This window comes from Hippocampus guttulatus, chromosome 2 (genome assembly GCF_054856545.1).
Source record: "Hippocampus guttulatus isolate MCC_2025c chromosome 2, RoL_Hgut_1.0, whole genome shotgun sequence".
In the NCBI taxonomy this organism is placed as follows: domain Eukaryota; kingdom Metazoa; phylum Chordata; class Actinopteri; order Syngnathiformes; family Syngnathidae; genus Hippocampus; species Hippocampus guttulatus.
The window spans coordinates 16,450,083-16,467,715 of NC_141262.1; the positions used below are offsets into that span (position 1 = coordinate 16,450,083).

The 17,633-nt window shown below is 41.0% G+C and overlaps 1 protein-coding gene across 1 annotated transcript in view; it reads left to right on the top strand.

The window, feature by feature from the left end:
* Nucleotides 1-542: 542 nt before the first annotated feature.
* The window catches only part of tenm1 (teneurin transmembrane protein 1), a 184,870-nt gene continuing 167,779 nt past the window's right edge, over nt 543-17,633 (top strand). Inside the window, exon 1 of the mRNA XM_086099239.1 lies at nt 543-856. The gene's annotated coding sequence lies outside the window, so the exon portion shown is untranslated. The remainder of the gene's footprint in view (nt 857-17,633) is intronic.

Below are 17,633 nucleotides of genomic sequence, written 5' to 3' on the forward strand. Positions count from 1 at the left end.
TTAAGCACTTAATTTAGCAGAAGAAAACATATCTTAGGGGGCCTTCATCGGTGTCAAGTTCAATTTATTATCTTCGAAAAACTGCTATATTGTCAAAATCCAAGATATTCTGCCATGTGGAAGCTACTTTTGATCAGTGAAAAAAAATGTGGCTGTGCATGACCATAAATACGCTTTCTAATGAGGTTGTGTCTTGCTCCGTCAGATACAGTGGAGCCTATTTCTGTATAATTGACACGAGTGTACCCATAGGGCTAATTATTGGACTTGTTGGCAAATTAAATGTGTATCTTTTTATGGGTCAAAAATGGAGGAAAAGAGCACATTTGAAGGCATCGTCCCTGTGAGACGCCACTGTGCCCCGCAAGTGCAACGTTGTGCTTTATTTCTGGGACTAATAGGCCATAATATGGCATCATGCGAAAGAGGAAAGCGGTCTGTGCCACACCCCCTTATCCGCGGTGTGGTGGTATGATCCACGTACGCTGTTATAGCGGCAACCAGCCTCGGCAGCATCAGCAACACCAGTGAGTCTCGTCAGGTTCAAGTGCAGCTAATCGCAGTTTGCCGGGCTCCCTCCTGTCACCACCGCACTGTCCTGCCGGGCTTTCATACCCTGCCTACCAACAGACTCCCTTCCTCTCTGCAGAGATCCCGTCTGAGACGGCGTCCACTTCGTATCGAAACCACACCGGCTGTGTCCGAGGAGCGCAGCCAAGTGTCTCAGTCACGTTTCTAGCAGAGGCACAACGTCACGGGGTTCCGATTCTGCTGGCGGGGGCGGGATTGCTCCGCACTTGGATCTTAAGCGTGGATTTTCACCGAAAAGGAATGGCTGCTGCTGCACGTCAGGAAGGTAAGCGTTCTGTCCTGGCCTTTCGTGGACTCACGCCCGGCGTATGACCGGTTGTCAGCACTGTTGCTTGGCTGGAGGCAGCTCGGCTGCTGGGACTACGTGAGTTCACAGGAAATGATCATCAGCTGTTCGTAGTCTGCGTGCCGTAATGTGCAGTGCGTGGGACACCGCCGGGCTACATGGGCGCGTGCTAATGCTCTAAGCAGTTCTCTATCCATACTTTGTACACACAGGAAGCACGCCTATCAGATAAACGCCACAAATGGTGACCATTGCTCAGCTTTATGCTTGCGAAGTTGGCTTCGATCCACGAGCAGCCTTGAGGTGGTGCCACTCTATCAGCATCAGCACCAAGGTAGCCTAATGATGCCAACAGGGCCACGTGAGGTCGATACATATTTGATTGATTTTGTACAATGCTAAAGTATCACATTTTGATGAAAAAGCCATGCATATTGCTCGATGGTACAGGTCCAGAAGGCAAAATAGAGCAAACACTTTCCACAAAACTCCTGTAAAACAGTAACAATCTGAATACCGAAGGCTGTGCCAACCCCACACTGGATAACATTATTGAGCTGCATATTTATTTTTCCACATTGGATGACTTTGAAATGAATGAGGATGAATAATTAAGGGCAGGAAAAATACAGTTGGATAAATCATAATTATTATGAAGCTGCCATAATTTGCACCGGTATGGGCACGCTCGGATAGATTTAAATTATACCGTCTCTCTTCTTCATATGATAATTACTTTCAGTAAACTGCTGACAGTTTGTGCAAATAGTAAATAAATTAACATATTTATGTAGCTTAATAACTTGAAAAAAAGTATAAGACAAAAACATTCGTATGGAATATGCTTTATTCAATAACGTACAACTAAAATATGATGTCATTAATCAGAAACACAAATTTATCACAATTCCTGCAGCAACCTTTACAATTCAGGCAGAAAATATTACAATAATTTCAGATAATTATATGGTCTGTGCTACTTTGTCGTTTTAAAAACACATATCAATGCAATGTACGTGTGACACTGTCCTACCTGAATCTGTTCATGGTGAGGTGATCGCGGATCTTTTTTTTTTCCCTCAGCGTGTGTCTTATTGATAGTGAAATAAGGCTGTATGTCTTGGCACTTTTTTTTTTGTCTTTTTTTAAACAGAGCATCTGCGACGGGGGTTAGCGACTATACACACGTACACAAGCTGCAAAGCCTTTCTCACACACTCCCACACACAACCTGGACCCCCCCCCCCCCAACACACACACACTGTCCAAACACACGCGCACACTGTCCAAATGTGTGTTGATGTGTGTGCCTTACACTTGTTATCTACATACAGATGCTTTTTAGTGTGGATCCTATCAGTGGTGATTAAGAGCATATCTTAAATGCCACACCCATTATGGCAGGTCGTTGAATTAAAATGTCACACTACCAATTACACACCCTGCTCATGGCACTGATAAAGCATTGGCATTTCTGTCAGTCACCCAACATGGCTAATCAGTCCATCCAACATTCCGCATTTCACTTTCAATCATATCAACTTGAGCCAGTTGACTCCTCGGCAGCAGTTTGAGGCCAGCAGTGCGGCGATACTAATGATCTCGTTCAGCTGTTGCTCTCTCGTTTTTTAATTTTCAGTCCTGTTGCGAGGGAGCTTCACACATATGGTGCAGTCGTAATTTGAAGAAACACGCAAAGTCATTTCCATGCCTTTTGAGTCCCATCATAATTACAGCGCGATAGAGCCACTGCACTGTTAAGTTTCACCTGTCAACATATCCCTTTGTCCCATGTGGAGAAGACTGTAAAAGTCATCACATGGGCGATCCTTTGCGCGGCAGAGATTCGAGTGAAATTGCACCGGCTTTGTGTTGCGCGGCACTGTACCAAAAAGAAAGGGGGTGCGGTTTGGTGGGTCTTCTTTTTTGTAACCCAGCCATGCATTATTAATAAATTTTCATTCCAGGAATGCTGTTGCCCATGGCACTATAATGCTCTCCTCTCCTCTGGAATCGCTGCAGCGTTTCTCTCTGCTTCGCAATGTTGCTGCCAAACGACTTTTCCTTAATAAATTTGAGGTCATGAATTAGTGAGAGGACAATGTGAGAGGCACAGGGGGATGTTCTAAACATAACACACACACACACACACACATAACACATAGTACTGCTTAGAGCACTACACCCACTCCTGCAGTAAGAAGCAATTTGAAGCCCAGTGTGACATTTTACCACCCACTTCTCTCTCTGCATGTCCATCATATGTGATAAGAATGTAATTGCTCGGAAAGCTCAAATGTTTGCCACTCTGCTGATCATTTTAAAGTAACAGAACCCTTGCCACTCGAGCAATGAGACGGCAAGACTTTGACGTACAAACACACACTTGAACATGACACCATTTCAAAAATGTTCCTTCTTTCTGAAAGGGAATGTTGCTCAATCGTCAATAGGAATTGTTCAGTCCTGTACTGCTAATTAAAATTTCTTGCAATCCGATGGCAATCGTTGACCCCTGCAGAAAAGAAAAATCCCAGAACTATAACCAAAGAAAAACATGAACAAAAGCAAAAACCTGGAACCCAAAGACAATAATGGCACCCTTCAAAATATTTTATGGCGCTCAACATTGTAGAAAGGTTCATAACCTTGAAGATGAAATTTCTTCCAACTTGACTGACATCAGGTTCAATCCTCATGCAGTTTCAAAAATAATAAAGTGTCAAAATAAGGAACTATGTCTCATTTAATGGCTTTTGATTTACAGTCCACAATATGAACGTATATGTGCTTGTCATCTATTATTTTCTGACAATGCTCTTTCACACAATAAAAAAAAAGAAGAGGTTTATTGTTATGCTGAAACCAAGACTACAAGTAAAAGAAAAAAAAAGTCTTCAAACAAAACAATAGTGTTGGTGCAGACAAATTCACACGGGCATGCACACACACACACACACAGACCGGATTGGAGCATGTATGCCGCAGGCAATCTTCTTTTAAGTATTTGGCGTTGTCTCAACTGCAGTCTCCAGCTCTTTATTCCCTCTTGTGTCTTGTGTTTCTCCATTGGGCTGTCGGCAAAAGTCAGGAACTACAGTAAATGTGCTTTCACAAAGAGGCAACGCGTGCGTTCTGTGCGAAATGTATTATGAAAATGCAATTGTAGCCTTGCTTCATAGTCCTGTACCTTTAACACCTCGCCTCTCCGGTCTAACGACAGAAGGGATGAGAGCCTCGAGAGGCTTACTGGTCAAGCCACTCGACCATTCTTTAAAATATGAGATTAATTTGTCAAGAGGAGTGTGCCGTGTGCGCCTTTTAGCACGTAAAGAGGAGCGCTAAAGGAGCGTGGTTAGCAGGAGGGCTTAGACAGAAAAGCTGTCAGAAGAAAGCTGCGGTCATTTCCGAGTGCTTAATTTGTCTCTCGTGGATTGTGACATCTTGTGAGTGTTTCCATTTAATTGCTCCGTGAACATAATGCAAAGATTGGGTGATTCAAGGTGTATTCGTTTGATTTGGATTGGAGAAGCATACATGTTTGGCAGAAATTCACACTAATGGCGCACGCTCTAACACTGCTATGCTATCACCCAAACACACACACACACACACACACAAGACAGCCAATGTCCACCTACAGGGACACATTCGTCTCTGTGAAATTTTTATTAATCAAGTCATTGGACAATTTCTGAAGAAGGAAAATCAATGTTTGTTTCTTCACAGATTTATTACCACATAAATTGTCCTTCACCTCGCCCTGCAAATCTTGGCATTGTTGTCAAAACAATTAAGTCAAAATCCATTATATTTATCTTGTTGATACAAAGGACAAAATTGAGTGTCTTCCAGACAGCCTTTGCAGAGAGACCATTAATTCATATTCGGTTTCATACACATTATTGAGGAAGGAAGGCTTCAATCCAAAAAAAACAAAACATAACAAACAAAAAACCCCCCGTCATCTTTAAATCTTGCTTGTCTCAAAATTAACCTTGAAAAAGGAAGTCAATTTCAAACAAATGCTGACAAAACTATTGAACTGAAAGCAAGTTGACCCGCCCCCACCCCCTTCCAACAATTAAAGAACAAATCATTCATCAACTCTTCGCAATTTAGTATATAATTTACTAAAATGACTCATTTATATCTGTAACTTTGCTACATGAGTATGAAATGATTTACTCAGACAAACTACTTGCTTGTTGCTTGCAACATCAAACAGTGAGTGCATGCTGTACATTCGCTTCTCTAAACGAGTTCATTTATTTGCCGCTGAATTAAATAAGCCTCATGTGCATATTGCCAGTAATATTCATGGATTTCCTTTTGCTAGATTATCATGAATTATTAACTCGTGGGAAAAAAAAATGAACAGTGCCAAAACTATGCCTGATGCGTCTCTGATGGAGGCCCTGTTGTCTACATCCATTAAGCGAAACCGGTGTCTTCTTTTTTGTGGTTAAGGTTAATTTCAGTATGAGTCATGATCCGTCGTGAACTCTGGAATGTTTTTGCTGGTATGTGAATCGTTGCTCAAATTGGCCTCAAATTGCACAGGGAGAAGCTCTCTGTCGATTGCCAGCCAAAATGCCCTGGCAAACTGCACAAAGAAAAGTCATTTGTGCAAATAAAGTAACCAGAATGTACCCCAAAGAAAATCATGGGTGGATTGTGCAGTCATTTCTTTTCAACAAAGGGCAAGACTTAGCTTCCGGAATGACACATTTTCCAGAATGAGCTGCATGTTAATCTGACTTGATGTGCCCAGAAAAACAAATAAATAAATAATAAATAAAAGCACGGTTGTGTTCTATTAAATGTACCCAATCAGCACACACGTCCATTTGCCAAGAGACAAAGTGAGAAATGCATATATTTCCGGAGCAGAATTATGTGCTGGATAGTTTTATCATGTAAAGAAAACACTGTAGACACAAAGCATTTTCTTTGTGTTCAACACTTACTTTGTGAAGGTTGAAGTTACAAAAAGGTTGTTTATGAAGTAAACCATTTCTTAAATAATGCTCTATGCGACCATAAATTCCATCTTAACCTTGAGACGCGGTTCTTTTTTATTATCGACATGTACCAGAACAGCATGTACTCGAATGAGTCTTCTCGCCATTGGGAACGGGCTCCACTCTTTGTTAGGAGGCACTTTCCTGTTCAAGGCCGCTACATTCTGACTGTCCATCTAACATTCTGTCATGAAAAGAGCTACACAGTTCGGGAGATAATAATCTGCAGGGGGACAGTAAGGCTTTTCACATTAGGGACGTCAGAAAAATCCTGCTGGTGGATCATATTTTTCAGATGGCAAACCTCACGATGTAAACCCATGATGGAAGACTATTCCCCTCAGTATTCACAAATTATTCTCTTATGCTGCTTAACAGTCATAGTAGATCTCTTTCGTAACTCCTCTTCAGCTCACTTATTTCTCCATAATCAACAACTTCATTAAGGAGCTATGCAGGAAGTACTGTCTTACTTGCTAACAACCGAATCCAATTTCTGGCATTGATTTATCAATTAAATCCGCTTCTGTAATGCCACCACTTTGCTTATCTTTGAGAAGTGGAGGTTTGAGCAGCCAAATGCATTATTGAAAGAGGATTTTTTTTTTTTAAAGCGAGCAGTGGCTGATGCAGAGAGCTTATGCGCTTGACAGTCTTGATGTAAAGCTTTATTTGCAAACGGGTTAGTGTGAACAGCCTTTTAGGCCTGTGAGGAGGACAGTGACATGTATTTATCTTGCGAAAGAGGAGGAATATCAATTGTGTTGAATACGGCTTTGCCTTGTCAGGAATATTGATTAAGTGGTTTTGGGGGGTGTCTCTGGCTCTGTGTATTTGTGATCAAATTCCTTGGTGGCTCAGCGAGGGAAAGCGGCGCAATGCCTGTGTGTCTTTACATAGTCTCATCCGTTTGTTTTTTCCCTTTTGGGGGGGATCAGCAGATGGCTTAAAACCCAGAGAAAGTCAAAGTGAGTATCACGTAATGAACTTGGCTTCCTAGTTAGAAGCGGTGTGAAAGAGAAATATATCTTTTCGAGATCATAGAGAGAGAAGGTCGTCACGGTCGATCGGGGGGCCTCAAAAAGACCGATGGATGTGCACGTTCACACTGGAGGCCACATTGAAAGATCATTGAAGCAAAGCTACTTCTGGATATCCCCGCACTGCTCAGGCATGCTGTGCTGATCAGTGGTTTGACCCATGTGCACAATAAATAGCCAATGGTCCAGGTTTGTTTCTTGGCTACCAGCAAAAAATGATCGGTGGGGGGGGGGTCAAACATTTTGTCCTTAAAGTCTTGGGCACATGGTAGTCTTGCTAAACAAACACAATGACGGGATGCCCACCTTAGTTTTTTTTGCCACTGTCTTGTAGCATCCATATAGGGTGATTACAAATATTTTTTGGAGTGGCAGGATAGGAGCATCAATTATGCCAATCAATTATGTTCGCATTGCGTGGATTCACTCTATTTAAATAACAGAAAGTAATTCCTCACCATTTGCCGGGAAAAAGGATGAAGTAATTGACGCCCCACTCCACAAATGTTTAGAACTGACAACAAGAATAGTTTAAACTGTGTATATACTAAACAGTATGATCTCAAAATGGTTAAAATAACATTTCAAATTCAGTTTACAACTTTACCCTTATTGATAAACGGCTTACAGATGAATTGATTAGGAAAAAAAATGCACAGGAATGACATGTGTACAAGAACATGCGGCAAAGCCTCACCGTAACCTCCACCAACAGCCCTAGCTAATGAGCTAAATTTAACCAGAAACATACAGAGGACTGCTGTTCATTTTTAAAAATAAATAAATGGGTAAAAAAAAAAAAAAAAAAAGTAGTACCAAGAGAAAACACACACAAGCACTCAGAGCATGGAACCGTGATACAGAAAAGCTTCATTTTTAACGCAAATGTTTCAAATATGAGAGAGACTGTCATGACTCTGTTCTTTCTGTCTCCAGCAGGTGGCACTGGAGGGTCATACCCTCCCGTTCTGCACCTGTTTCGCATCTTGTCATCAACTCTGACCTGTCATAAGGGACTCTTCTCGCCATCACCTGTTGTTGAAACATTCACCCTGCTCTCGTCTCATATCCAAGCGCTTATTTTTTTCACCATCGTCATTCTCTATCATAGTCATAGTCTGGGTTTGTATTTCTTGTTGGTTCCGCTTTTGCCTCGTTCTCGCTTATTGTGTTATCCTCGGATGGTTTAGATTTCTTTTGTTGTTTGGATTTTTCTTTTTTTGGTGATTTTACGTTATTGATTTCTCTTGCCGTTTGCAAGCGCTTTTGGTTTGACTCCTTCCTATCCTGGTTATTTTGTTCCCAGCGCTTTATGTTGTACCTTGTCGGTCTTGTGACCTTATTTTGTAAATAAACCATTTTTGTATTCGATCTTCTCTTGGTGTGCGTTTGTGGGATCCGCTTCTGTTCCGGAACCTTAACAGTTACATGTTGCATTGTGCTGCCCAGTTCCACAATTCCGAGTCACAATACTCAGACATTCCATCTATCATTAAACTGACTATTCGGATATCATACCCGTCTTCATTTATCCGGTTAGGATCGTATTATAAACAATGGTTTGTCATGATCGCAAACAGTCACTGGTAGTCATACACTTGAGAGTTATGCATTCGCTTTCAAAATAAAGCCCATGTGAAAACTGCGAGCAGTATGCCGCCATCTTGTTATTTTAGACGATGTGAACGTTTCATTGGTGGCACTCGGTGGCCTCAAGCTTGTTGTATGTTTCCAAAGTCCATCACTAAAAAACAAAGTTGCATGTGATCAAGGATGCAAGTGCTGTGGCGTCAGGTCCTGGCTTGTGTGCGGCTGGTAAACACCGCATTCTATGTAAGAGATTTCAGGCTTGATCAACTATGAAAGTACAAGAACATGATGGGAGGGCTGCGGCCCATTGATATCTAGCTTGTATTCATCAATTAAATGCCCATCATTTCATGCTTCACTTTGCAATCTTGCCATCCTTCAGTTCTTTTCATTTTCTCTTCTTCCAGAAGCGTCATTTGATTCTTTTCAGCACGGCAGCATTTGTCCCTCAAAAATAAACAAGTTAATAAAAGTGCATAAAAAACAGGAACAAATGATGAGAGAAATTGCAAACATGATAGAGTAGTAACTTTTGCGACCAACAACAGTAAACCCGCACCGGATACATTTTTCTGTCTTATAAAACTATTTGTTGAAAATTGGACATATTTTTGCCTGTCTGCATATTCTATAAAAGATGCCACGAAAAAAAAAAAGCTCTCTCGGCTGATGGCGGAGAGGTAAGTACAGCACATGTGTTGGCCACCATCTAATAGCCAACTTGTTGGACAGCGAACAGCAATGTGATGTAAGCTTCCAGTGTGCTGGAAGCTTCCAGCTTCCGACAGGGAGACGAGGCTCCTTGCGGGGCTCACGCCGGAGAATGATAAATAAATTACACCATTCAGCACAGTTTACATGTTCAAAAAGAGGAGGAGGAAGGAAAAAGTCATTTGTCCTGTCATTTAATTTCTGAACTTATTTCATCATAAAAAATAGGTTGGTTATTAAAATAACGTATATTACACTGTTTTATACATGTACCTGAATAATGGTCCTCATATTCTCACGTGTACAATCATTAAAAAAAATTAAGCCTACTACTGACTGTATACAATAAACTGTTCCTGGTAAAAAGAAAACCCAACATATCCAGCAAAATGAATTCCTGGTCACCCCGAGTTCATCTCTGCTCTTCCAGCTCTTGGTATTATATCTTGCAAATTTGTAGCATTTTGTGGTGTTTACATAACATAATGGCTGCTGCAGGGTCCCTCCCTGTTTGAGGCGTCTGTCACGTTTCAGAATCTGGCATGATGCTAATGACTCGGAGAAAATCTTTACTTCCATCTTCATCTATTGATGGACGACGAGTCCGACACGTCACTCTATACTCCCAAAGAGCCTAAAACCTGGATCTGCATCTACAGCCTTAAACTTATCCTACTTCCCCTCTGATGATCACACTTTTTTAACGGTCGACAAAACGCAAGGCAAGGCAAGGCAAGGCAAGGCAAGGCAAGGCAAGGCAAGGCAAGGCATACATTTCATACTCCAGGTAACCCACTAGCTTTACATGATTAAAAGTTCAACATTTAAAAAAAAGAAGTCAAGACATTTTAAAACTAATTGCCCAGATAAAGACAGATTTAGCAAATGAGATAAAATTATGTAACGATCGCACAGTTCATGTAAAAGATTAGGAAAACCATGATTTTAAAATTATTTGAATGAGGTCAAATCTAAGCATGAGAAAACATTGTTTAACCTGCACATTCACTTCTGTTGGCAGCTTACTCGATTTGTGCGTCGCATAACTGCTAAACGCTGTTTCACCCCGCTCACACTGAAGTCTGCAGAACTCACAACCCTACTGGGTTTATATTCAATTTGCATTCCTTGAGTTTTTTTGTGTCATTTATAGAAGAGGAGCAGAACATTAAGACAGTGGAAAGACTTTGAAGCTGGAGTACGCACTGTGCTCTGATCTCTTTGTTCTGATCAGAACCCGAGCTGCAGCTATTTGATGCTCTTTTGAAGGAGTCCGAATCACAAGCCAAATACATTAGCCAAGTCTATTGGAAATAAAAGCATGGATGAGCTTCTACCACTTTGCTTGGAACATGCAATCATTCACTTTGAATGTGTTTTTCAGCTGCAAAAAAGAATGTTTCTGTGATTGCTTTGCTATGACTACAAGGAGGACATGAACCATTTAAGGACTTATACAGTGAGTCCTACTCATATATTATGATCGACTGTTTGAAACGCCACCCTGAGATCCAAGAAGATCGTGACTCAGCGTTCAACCTTGTATCATTTAGCACTTTGATGCGAGCTGATTCTATAACGTGATGAGGTCGGAAACCTGACTGAAATTTGTTGAAGAGTGCGTTTAAATTCAAGATATTGCTTGGTTGATTAAAAAACAATTTCTCGATAATCTCGGCGATGAAGGGAGTCTTTTGTTTGTTTATGGATATTGCAGTCTATAGTGTGGAAGCATGGAACTATCCAGCATTCATTTTTTCAGAAGTGGCTTGATCGTAGCTACTTTCAGGTGTTTAGGAAAGTCACCCAACTAAATTGAGCAAATAATTTATTTAAAAAAAATAGAGGGGCATTTTACAACAGATTTTTCCTCATCTGATGCAGAGAGGTCTTGCTTGAGAGCGAGTAGATTTCTCAGTGTTTCTCTTTGTCATTCCTGTGGCCCGTTTAGAGAGCAGGATTAGCACGTGCAAACAAGCTTTACTGAAATGTGCAAAGGCCAGAGATAACAAATAAAGCAGCTCCCGTTCTCAGGGTCTGCAACGTTATGAAAATAAGACCTTCTCACCATTGTGACAATGTGTCTGAAATCCTGTGGCTGTACGGCATCATTCAGAGGAGCTAATGATGTTGGCTCCAGTCTGCCTTGCCTATTCTTCTCTTTTATTTTGCAAGGTGAAACTCAATTTCTCTGCTTCGGCTGGCCTCTGCCTCGTTCCCTGCCTCTCCTATTTGATTTTGCATGTCCCCTTCTCGTCCATCTGAATTTCAAGATTTTCGTTGGAGATTGAGAAGTATCAAAGGCGTTTTTCATGGTCTTTGCACCTGACTAACTCGGCTACGATGTTTGCATCACCGTTGCGTGACATTTTCTCGACTGATTTGATTTGCAATCTGTATGTCAGCCTTGATCGCACATCTGAGCAGATTTACAAAAGCAGCACATTTGTCTTTCATTGCTCTGGATGGGCAAGAGTGGATCAAGCTTGCGCAAGGTCCAATATTGTTGCAAGTGGGAATTGATTGATTGCAAAGTCCCTCATGAATTTGTCAAGACAGAGTGTGTGTGTGTGTGTGTGTGTGTGTGTGTGTGTGTGTGTGTGTGTGTGGACACTGTGCGTGCGATAAGACAAAGAGGAGTTAAAAGTGAAGGGGGCAAGGAGAAGTGGTGTGCAAGGGCAACACTGTAATGTGATGCATGCAGAGTCACTTTGTGTGGTTATTTAAAATTGAGCACAGAGGAGTTCATTACACACAGATGAATTATAGATTTAATGTAAATTACAACTGAAATGACATTCATATACTCATACAGTTCAGGTCCATTAGTGGGCTCTCTTGAGATGCGCTTCAAATGTTAAAACTTCATTTTTTTTTTCCTCCTGTAAATTGTAACACTCGTATATCAGTACCATGATATTCCATTGCTCAACAAATATGACTGCTCTGTGGTTAATACAGCATCTTGGGATACATTAATCATTTAAGTTCATGAATTTTACATATTGTCTTGCATGGAATAAGATCACTTCCTTAGTTGCAGCTTGCTGATGAAATGAACTATAAAGCAAGACACTCTCGATACACATTACCTATGAATGAGCCAAGGATGTAGTAATTTGTAGGTTGTGGATTCATTTTGGACTTTGGGCGTAACAAAAACCTGCAACCAGATTACATATACTGTACACTTATGAAAAATGGAAAAATGGATCATTTTACAGGATCAAATCACATATCACACACATATCTTTACTGTTCAAAACGCCATATTGCCAATATTATCTGCTAAATTTGTCACATCGAGAAACCTCGCGGTTCAGGTTACGTGTCGTATCAAATGTGTGCGTGGGTTTGTACCTATATACATACGTGTGTGTGTGTGTGTGTGTGTGTGTGTGTGTGTGTGTGTGTGTGTGTGTGTGTGTGTGTGTGTGTGTGTGAGAGAGAGCCTGTTGGGTGGAGCTAATTCCTGAAAAGCTAGCTCGTAAAACTAATTTCCTTCACGTGATGAAGTTTTCTATCTATCCATCCATCCTTGCTAGTCCTATATCGGCCATTTAAAAAAAAAACCTCACAATCCATATCCATAATTTGATGTTGTGTCTTAATATCTTTATGTCACGTTGTTATCAAACATACACATTCATATTCATGAAGGAAAAAGAAAAACAAACAAAAAAAAACCCAACACCATACACCAAACTCGGTCAGTATGTCCTCACATAAAGCACAAACAATAATGCAGTCAGAGAATCACTTCCTGGAGTTAGACTCAGTATGTGCACTCAAGGAACCATTAGTATTGTACTCTATATTGATCAGTGATTAGAGAGATGTCAAAAGATTTTGAAAAAGAATTGGAATCCACTATAAGACTGCGAATCATTTCAACCTGTGCAGGCATTTCTAAGACTGCAATTGTGTTTTTCTATGAATGGTAACTGCACCACTCTGAAGTGGTTCACATCAACCTTCGAGCCTGGTGTTGTTCTATGGTGCCACATGCTGACTTGTCCTCCAGAAAGCCCAGTGCGTCTTGTTTGAAGTGAGCTTGGCTCTAGGAAACAACCTCTAGATTTTGACATCAAAACCAAGAATCAAGCCCCCTAATGGGCACCCCACTGTGGGCTAGAATTAGAGGGAATAACCCCCACCAGCAGGGCTTACGTCTCTAAATTCAGAGGCCTTGGAGGACACGATAGAGGCTGGAGAGCACATCCGATAGGTGAGCGAGTGCACCATAAGGGAGAATGAGGTGAGAGAGAGCATGTAACCCAGTGGTGGGCAATTAATTTTCCAAAGGGGCGACATAAGAAAAACTGGAACAGTTGTTGAGGGCCACATTAATATGACCACCACAACCGTGTTTCACATTCCATTAATCCATTTTCTGATCCGCTTTATCCTCACAAGGGTCGCGGAAGGTGCTGGAGCCTATCCCAGCCGTCACCGGGCAGTAGGCGGGGGACACCCTGAACCGGTTGCCAGCCAATCGCAGGGCACACTCAGACGATCAACCATCCACGATCACAGTCACACCTAGGGACAATTTGGAGTGTTCAATCAGGCTGCCATGCATGTTTTTGGAATCTGGGAGGAAACCGAAGTACCGGGAGAAAACCCACGCAGGCACGGGGAGAACATGCAAACTCCACACGGGGAGGCCGGAGCTGGAATTGAACCCAGTACCTCGACTGTGTGAGGTTGACACGTTAACCACTGGATCACCGGGATGATTGAACCAGTCTTGTAATGAAACAGAAGGAAGTTGTGTTTGAAAGAAAAGAAAATATGGCACTTCAAGCGAGACGTAAGCACATCAATATATGTGTGCTGCTTCTGTATGCATACCGCAAATGATGGCGAACAAGGCAGTTCGCAGGGCGCATGATGGCATCCCTTCATTCGTGCATGTAAGTGTGTGACAGACATGAAATGGGACAGAGGGCCTCTGCGGAGACAAACGGCAGTCAGTGCCTGCAGCAAGCTCAGAGCTCAAGGGTAACATATACTCACTCCTCGCCGTACCAAAGAGAAAGTGGCACTCGTCAATCCCATCCTGACAAAGCAGCAAAGATAATAGTGGGCTTTGATTTCACACGTCTTGCCAATAAAAAGCAAAGGACTCAAGGATTACATCCTATATAGTAGTATAGTTCTGTGAGGCAAAGATAAATATGATGCAGTGGGCCTGGTTTACTTAGATGCCAAATAGCCACTCTAACGGATTACGCACATTGGTGATAGATGTGTTGCTTGTGCTGCAGCAAGATTGGTGATGTGTAAAAGTGGTGGACACCCCCTTTTTAGCTGTGGTCAACAGTAAATCAGAGATGGTTTTATGTATCCCTAAAAGTATTTTTGACACTATTAACAAAAGAAAAAAAACATGTGTGCATGCGTGTGTGTGTGTGTGTGTGTGTGTGTGTGTGTGTGTTTCCTGTTTTTCTAGCACATCAAGCTTTGGAGTTATTTTCATTTTCTTTATTTTAAGTTTGACCTATAAAAGCTTGTAATTTATAGCTATGCCATTTCAGAAAACAATCCCACCTGTTGCTGAACCATACCTTTAATTAAAAAAAAAGACAAAATATGTTACGATATTACCGTACATATTATACTACTCTTGTTATACTGTACTACATTTATTATTATGAACATCTGATGTGTTAGAGGAAAAACGCAAGGGCAGATTAGGAATCGGCGCAAAAAAATAATCTCTAAAAGTTTACTTGCATCTCTGATTGAAAAAAAATAAGTAAAAATTTGTTGGCCAGTGTCATTTTCCACGTGGAGAATTTAGGAGAGCACCGTAAGTGTGGCAATATTGGGTAACAATGTCCACATTAGTTATTGATTCCTTTTTTTTATTGATATATGAATCCATAGAATTTCAATTGAAGAACATTACTCGCAAATTTTGTGACTAAGTTACATTGAAAAGACTGGCTTGAAATCATTGAATGTGGACTTTTCTCAAGTCTTGTGAATGTCATTCAAGCAATCTGGAAGAAAAATAAAGCAATATCTTACGTTGCTTATGTGTCGTAGACCAGTTGGGACCGATACACCACGCCTGCTCACACGCCAAAACTTTCAGAGCATGTTTATGTACTCTGTATAAAATGAACAAATACAAATATAATATAGCGGCACTGTTGTGCCTATGAATGGTTGCATCCTTGGAATACCATCGGTAAAAGAGGCATCTGCTTGCTATTCTACAAAAAAGTTGTGGCCTACCTGAGTGTTATGGAAAATAACTATTTAGCAAGCATCAGTATTATATTTTTGTTGTTTATTGTGACCACCTGCTTTTCACTTGAACATGAGGATTCTCTGTGATGCCAGAACACGACAACCTTGACTGATAAGTTTGCTCAACACAAAAGTACTTCCTTGTTTCTTTTTTTTTTTTTTGTCAATAGTCACCCCTTATCCCTGTCTGCATAAGAATCTTCTCATATCTATTTTTCATTTGCAGTCTCTCACAGTGCACACAAATGTTCTTTCTGTTACACTTATGTCTATTTGAAGCTTCAAATATTAAGAAACCCAAAAGACAATTTATTTTCCAGACTGTTTTATTTCTACGCCGAGCTGCTAAAAATTCCAAAACATGCCCAACTTTCCTTGCACCACGGCCTCGGCGAGTCAAATTAATGTGGACATATTTTGATGAGCGAAATATAAAACCTAATCTAACTAACCATTGCAGCATTACATTGAACGTCACAGTTGTAATAGTGAAAGCCTGATATTTTCCAAAAACGCATGGATATTCTTCTCCAGTAAATATCACGACTAAAACGCTGTTATAGCAGACTCACAGCACCAATGTCATCAGCTTCGTAAAATATTTTTTGTCTGTCTCTCTGCATACATTTGATAGCTTTCTGGAAGGAGCTTACAACATGTCGCAATGTCTGTTGTAACTGAATCCAACCATCAAGTGCAATATGTTTCACCTTCACGGGGCGCTGGACTTATGACAGCCTCTGAAATGCATCACAAGTTCGCTGCTTTAGAGAGAATGGAGAGAATGTACGGAAAGCCAGATTTGGCAGGGAGCGCCCACGTTTTAGGCTTGCCCCCACTCAGAGTGCGCCTCTGCCACATACAGTACATGCACATGAGAGAATATGGCCAAATGAATTCTGCTGCTGTTTTGTGCAATCGAGTTTGTGCCCATTGTTGCACATGCAAACCTTGAGGCCCAATATGTGATGATCCCCACTCAAGGCATTCTTACACTGTATGCTTTTGGTTCTCAAGAGGGTGACAAACAAGCGCACTGCGGAGCTTTTAACCATCACTCAAGTTACAATAACGTCTAGTAACATGAGAGTGTGTGTAGGGTGAACGGGTAAGAGAGGTTCGGACCAATTTTTGACTTCATTACCGGGTCAGCAAACATTTTTTGCATGCATGAGTGTATTCCTAACTTTTTTGTGTGGACACGTGTATGTGGGATTAGAAGGGTAAGCGTGAAGGCAAGAGAAAGAGTCTTTCTTGAGGAATAAAAGCAATTTTATATTGGTAGAAAGGTCAGCCGTATACTTGGATGGTATCAAACTGGTAGTGATCACCTTTTGCTGCATATCTCTGAGGTATTGAGCAGGCACACTCTAATGCCTTTGATATATGGACTACAGGACTCCCTGAAGAGGTCAATGCCATAGCACTTTGTCTCTATGAGCAATGACCCTCTCAAGCTCCATTTCGAAGCTTTATATCTGCCGGAAATATTTCGAGCTGGGCATCGTACTTGAAAGCTAATCAGTGGTGACTTTGCATTAGGGACAAGAGAAGCCATGCCTCACCACATGCTGTCAATTTGGAAGATTGTTTTCTTTTAGAGTGGGGATTACTTTAAAAATTGCAAATGCAATTTCAATAAATTCATGTATAAATAAATGCATAAGTAGTGACTTTTGGGAAATAATTTATTTTGGTACTAGGTGCCTGTCAGACTTCCTGTTCCTGTCAGCTTGTAGTCCAGTTCATTTGCTTTGCCTGATATGTATACAACATCAATCATGAAAAAAATATTAAAGACTGGGGCTGGGCAATCAGTGGAAAAAAAAAATCACGATTAGCTGAATGACTTTCGCGGCTAATCTTAGACCTCGTGTATCATATTCTGTGCCATATTGTAGAAATTCGTGTGTTGTTGTGACAATAATTCTTTGAATGTCTGGAACTCCACTTTAAATCTAACTTAAAAGAACAACAACAAAGCAAAAAGTAAAGTAAGAAAAAAATCATATACTAAAGAATTAGCAATAAAAACATACAAATACAAAACAATATAAATCAGCAATTTATTTCTCCTGTGCACGTGTCTTATTGGCAGCGTGCTGACGTGCATCGATGGTGTATGCATTT